We start from the raw sequence: 6,000 nt of genomic DNA, 5'->3' as shown, positions 1-6,000 counted from the left end.
GTTAACAGTGATGGGAAATCAATGGTATGGATTGTGTCAAGAATGTCAGTGACAGACCAAGACACGGAGTTGACTGGAGGCGGGACACGTCAGAAATGGAATGGTAGGTTTGTGTAAAGAATAAAGGTGAGTCCTGAAATTGAGTAAGCGGAAGAGATCCTGCAGAGGGAGAAGGTGTTATGACAAAGACAGACAGACAAGCTAGGTCCACTGTACAGATTTCTGCCACTATCCCTCTGTCTGTTGGGGGTGTGAAGATGTCATTGCTGAATGATAACTACTTCAGCAGGAGCTTCCTAGTATAGATGCAGTTATACCAGCAAAATTGCACTTTTGTTCAGGTTTACCACTATAGCAGCTTCCACACTGGGAGCATTTTGCCAATATATAGCATAAAGCTATTCCTATATTGATAAACCACTCCTAGTGGAGACATGGACTAAAAAAAAACAGTGGAGGTCTGTCAAAAGAGACTCAAGGAATTGTCAGAGAACCAGGAGAGGTTAGAGGCATGAAAGCAAATACAGACAGTCCTCGATTTACAACATTTCTAGTTAAAACATTTTGCACTTACAACATTTATAAATTGACACCCTGTTTCAACTTTCTGATGTCCGTTTCAATTTTACAATGCTTGATCCAATGCCATGCCATGCCAGCGAACAAGTTCACTGTGTCACCCATCTCCCTGGAGAACATATGTCCAAACTTCCTTGGACACTTTCTTTAAGAAAGCAGACAAGACTCCACAGAAACCTGCAGCCAGGACTCCTGAGAAGACTGCAGCACTTCAAAAAGTTCAACCAAGAGCCCTTCAAAATGTCTACCAAAGTCACCTCAAAAAAGTCCTTCCAAATCAATATGTTTGCTATTTACAATATACATACATTAAAGTAGCTATATTACTCATCTATAATTGATTAAGTACAAAATTCTGGGTTATTTTTGGTGAAAATAGGGTATTGGGCCATGGTTCAGGAACCAATTCTGCATTTATAACATTGTTTCCTATGGGAAAATCGGTTCCGAGTTGCAACATTTCTACTTAAGATGCAGTTTTCAGGAACCAATTGTGTTGTAAGTCCAAGGACTGCCTGTAGAGAGTAAGATGTCAAGGAATTGTATGTGATCAACAGTGCAAAAGAATTGGACAAATCCAGAAGAAAGATGATGAAACACAAACCTGAAGGCTTGAACAGGAAATACAATTTATCCCTGCATGGTTATAAAGTATATATACACCAAAAGCAATCCTGCTATGCTAGTATGACATGAAAATATACACAAACTTTGTAAATACTGCAGAATTACATAAACTGTACACATTACTTAATAATAGAAGATCAAAACGAACAGAAAGCTGACCCATTTAAACAATCCAGTTTACCTGGTGTTTATCCCACTGTCCTCACTTCCCTCTTTCTACATTCATAATTTATGGTCTGATGCTGTGAGTGGTAGAGCAGAGAAATAGTACAAATATCAAAAGCAGTCCTGTACCTAAAAGGGTGTAGAACTAAGCTCTGTTGCACCTTGCAGACCTCCTTGTAGAACTTTGCTAGCTCCTATTTTACTGACATTCGTTTTGGCTTGGAGTTGAAGCACACACTGTACATAATAGGAAGAAATGTCTATTAAAGCCATTTGGGAATTGTTCACTGAAAGATTTTTCAGTGAAAAATGTCTTATTTTTGGCCATATGTAAGTGTCTAGAAAATGTCATTTTAATGAAATGTTATTTAGAAAAAAATGTGCTCATTTTGAAATGATACTTGGGCAATTTTGGAATGGAACAATTTGATTTTTCATTTCAAAAGAAATGTTCAAAACAATGTGGTTTTATTTATATATATATATATATATATATATATATATATATATATATATATATATATTGCCTACTTATTTATACACCTAATGTAAATCTGAAAGAACTAAGCTTATTTAGTCTGAAGAAGAGAAAACTGAGGGGAGATTTAATAACAGTCTTCAAATAGCTGAAGGGCAATTATACAGAGGATGGATATTTTTCTTTTTAGCTGTAGGAGACAGAAGTAGGAGCAATGGCTTCAAATTGCTGCAGAGGAAATTTAGGATGGAGATTAGGAGGGAATTTCAGACCAAGAGGGTGCTCAATCATTGGAACAGGCTACCTAAAGAAGTTGTGGAGTCTCCATTGTTGGAAATTTTCAAAAGAAGTTTAGACAGACACTTTAGACAGATGGTTTAGTCAGGGATGATCCTGCCCTGAGCAGGGGCTCGACTAGATAACCTATGAGGTCCTTTAGAATCATAGGAGATTAGAGTTGGTAGGGACCTCAGGAGGTCATCTAGTCCAACCCCCTGCTCAAAGCAGGACAGTCCCCCAAATCCCAGCCAAGGCTTTGTCTAGCCAGGTCTTAAAAAACTCCAAGGATGGAGAATCTACAACCTCTCTGGGCAACCTGTTCCAGTGCTTTACTATCCTCCTGGTGAGGGAGTTTTTCCTAATCTCCAACCTAACCTTCCCTTGCTGCAAAGTTTTGTTGTAATTTGAAACAAAAAAAATTGAAGGGCATTTGGTTTGGGGGTGGGATAGGGCTGCAACAGTCTACTTGAATGAAGTTAAAGCAGCAATCAAGGCTTTGGCCTTGCCAGCCTTTGTAGGAAGGTTCTTAGAGCACCAACTTGCCTATAATTCTATAAAAATTCTTAAATGAAAAATGATGGCTCATAAAAAATAAAAAAAAAACAAAACTGTTTTCTTAATCTATGAATAAAAACAGACCCTCCTTTTGGAGGAAAGATCTTTACATTCCTAACTGCCTTTTGAAACTTCTCAGTAGACTCAAGCTATAAGTGTCATTTACATAGGGATAGGAGGTAAGCAGCCTTGTAAATCACTTACAACACAGTTAACTCATCTATTGTCAGACATGGTGGAGCCAGCCCTAGCTCCTTTGGGAAATGTGTGAACAGGATCTTTTGTGGGGAGAACTGATGCCAATTAGATGGTGCTTAGCTGGACTTTGATGTCTGTTTACACAAACAATGTTTTTCCTTCAGGCTTTTCTCCATAAAGAGAGGCCTCTTGCTCAAGAGATTACCATGCCTGCCCTAGTTTGTGCGTCTGGAGAAGCCAGGCAGGATGACTAAAGCCCTTTTCTCAGTGGAGTGGCTCTCCCAGGCACCTGAGCCTGCCTCATCTCACTGGTTCCTCGTTCCACAGGCTCAGCAAGCTTCCAGTTGCAAGCCAAAGCATCCAGCTGCACCAGAATATGACAAGTGATGGGTGACAACGTAAAGCCATTGAAATCTTGTGCAGAGAGGAGCCTCAAGAAGTACAAGCTTGCAGAGTCCTCCAGTTTAGAGTAGGATTTATACAGGATGGTTGGGATTGGGCTGATCCTGCTGCAGGCAGGGGGTTGGACTAGATGACCTCTGGAGATCCCTTCCAGCCTTGCTTCTCTGTGACTGATTCCCCTGGGGCTGGTGTGTCTGCCTCTTCTTGTGTCTGCTTGTGCCTGGCCTTCAGGCCAGATTCCTGATGCCTGCACAAGGGCTATTCCTGCAGAATTCAGAGCAGTGCTGAGAGGGAAAGGAAAGGGGTGTAAAAGTATCAGCCGCCAACAGAGAACCCCTGCCCCCTGTCCTCCATGGGAGCTCTGCCACTGCCTCCAGCGGTCCTGCGATGGCCTCCTGGGCTGGCAGGATCCATCCTGTGGTGGGCTGTCCGCTGGCTGCCAGACAAGCCTGGCCCGGCCCAGCCCACCCCAACTCAGCCCAACCTATCCATCTCCCCATGCCTCAGCCTCCCTGCCTTCACAGAGGCTGTGGTGGCCTCTCCCAGCCCTTCAGCCCTGGGGCTTGCAGAGATCTGGGGGGGTTTCAGGGGTGAGCAGCAGCTGAGCTCTGAGCCCCTCCCTCCCACGAGGCCACTGGTAGCTCCTTCTGGCAGCACCTTCCATGTGAAGCAGCTCTGCACCCCAGCCACCTCTCTGTGCTGGGCTCTGCAGTGTCTCCTCCTGCAGCAGGACCTGGTTCCAGCCATGGCAGCTGCAGGCTGAAGGCCAGAGCCCGTTCATCTACCCTGCCCCTCCAGGCCCCAGTGCCATCGTGCTGACCCTCTGACCCTGCAAGGTATGACTGGGACTGGGACTTTGCATGGCCCTGGAAGGTTCTGACCATCCATGTTCCTGCTCACTGCAGGGGCTGCACGCCCAAGCCCTGCTGGGGCCCTGGGCTGCCATTGAAGCAACACGGCCTGGCTGTCCTGACAGCTCCTTCCTGCAGATGGGGGAGTCCCATGCCACCCTACTGGAGGCCTCCTGCAAGCACGGTCTGACCTGCCCCCGAGGGAGGCCTTTGGGGTCGCAGTACACACTGGACTGACCTACAGAGGCTGAGCACTCTGGCAGCAGTCTGTAACCTGTGCTAAGTTTAATCATGTTCCCTTTGGGTGAAAGACTAAGTGTAACCTTGGAGGAATGGATCAAGCACAAGGAGACTGTGTCCCATGGGACCACAAGTAGCAGCAATGGGATTCTCAAATCTGCCAGGTCATGCTGTAGGGGTGAAATCCTGTTCCCTTACTGCTTTGCAGTGAGTCCTGGAGAGAGGGCTCCCCTAGCCCTGCTGAAAGGGGCTCTATTTAAGAATGCTATGGTTCTAGGCACCCAGTCTTGTTCCCAGCCACATTTCAAGTTAACAGCAGAACTTGTTGCCTTTGTGCCACATTTTTATGGAAGTACAAAGTGACTGCAAATAGACGTTCATACCTTTGTCTCACTGCAAAGTGGACAAAAAAGCAGTAGTAAATTTTGCGGTTTTATTGGGGGGGATGTCTATTTGCTTTATAGTGGAAGAGTGCAGGCAGCTGGAGCTACCCTTGCTCTCCTGCTGCCCCAGGAAGGTGCTCCCGGGGCTTGAGGGACCTGATCCTGCATATCCTTGGAATTTCTATGTAGGATCAGGCCCCTCAACCCCATGGAGCATCTGCCCAGCTTCCAGAGACTCATCCCCAGCAGTCTCAAGGGTGTGTCTGTAAGTGGGGAACATGTCACCTGTTGTCCCACAAGATCAATGGGTAGGACAATGGGTGATATGTGTTTCACCCAATGAGGTGAATCATCTATGCAGGGAAAATATCCTGACACAGCTGTTCTACTTCATTTGTTGACATCTATTTCTAGCTGTATAGACTAAGCTCTTATTTGGAGAGTTACTACTGACTTCAGTGGGAACAACTTTGGGTCCTGTATCTTTGGCTACTCTTCTTTTAACAGGTTTAAAGAACACTATAACTTTTTTTTTCTGATTAGTGGTGCATCAAAAGTTGTAAGATTTGAGAATTAGTGTCCTGCCTCTTAAATTTGCATGTTTGTGTGGGATTTTTAAGACACCTGTCAAAAATAAGGCACTGCTACTGCAGCTGTTGCTCAGCTGTGTAGCTTATTCCCACATCACTCGTATCACCCTGCCGATCCAAAATTAATGCCAGAGTTCTAAGGATTAGGTTGTGACTCCACAAAAACATTGCTAGCCACTGCAGAGGAGTAATAAAGAAATGTACATAAAACCCTGCCTGACTGGCAGAAAAAACAGGACATTGACAAATATTAACTACAGATATTGTCTAATAGCAGACTGGCATGGGACACTGACTTTTAAATTTTCCATGAAGCACTACATCAGAGTAGTTCTAATCAAATGAATAGGACAAAACAAATAATCTTTAATTCAACCAAGTGTGTTTATATGGCACTTGTCAATAATCAGGCCTTGCTTGTTTGGGGAGGGAGGGGTGCTCCCTTCTGGTGTGCAGGGGTGCATGTCTCCAGAGATTTTCTGAATAGGGTCTCAGTTATAGGATCATGAGGTCTTTCTAATACAGACCGTAACTTTTTGTGGCATAAACGCCATAGGACCACATTGGTAAGACTGCAGCTGGAGTACTGCGTCCAGTTCAAGAGGGATGTGGATGAGAGGTTCCAGAGGAAGGCTACTTGCATGGTTAAGGGC

This window comes from Alligator mississippiensis, chromosome 6 (genome assembly GCF_030867095.1).
Source record: "Alligator mississippiensis isolate rAllMis1 chromosome 6, rAllMis1, whole genome shotgun sequence".
NCBI lineage: Eukaryota > Metazoa > Chordata > Crocodylia > Alligatoridae > Alligator > Alligator mississippiensis.
This window is presented reverse-complemented; position numbering follows the sequence as displayed.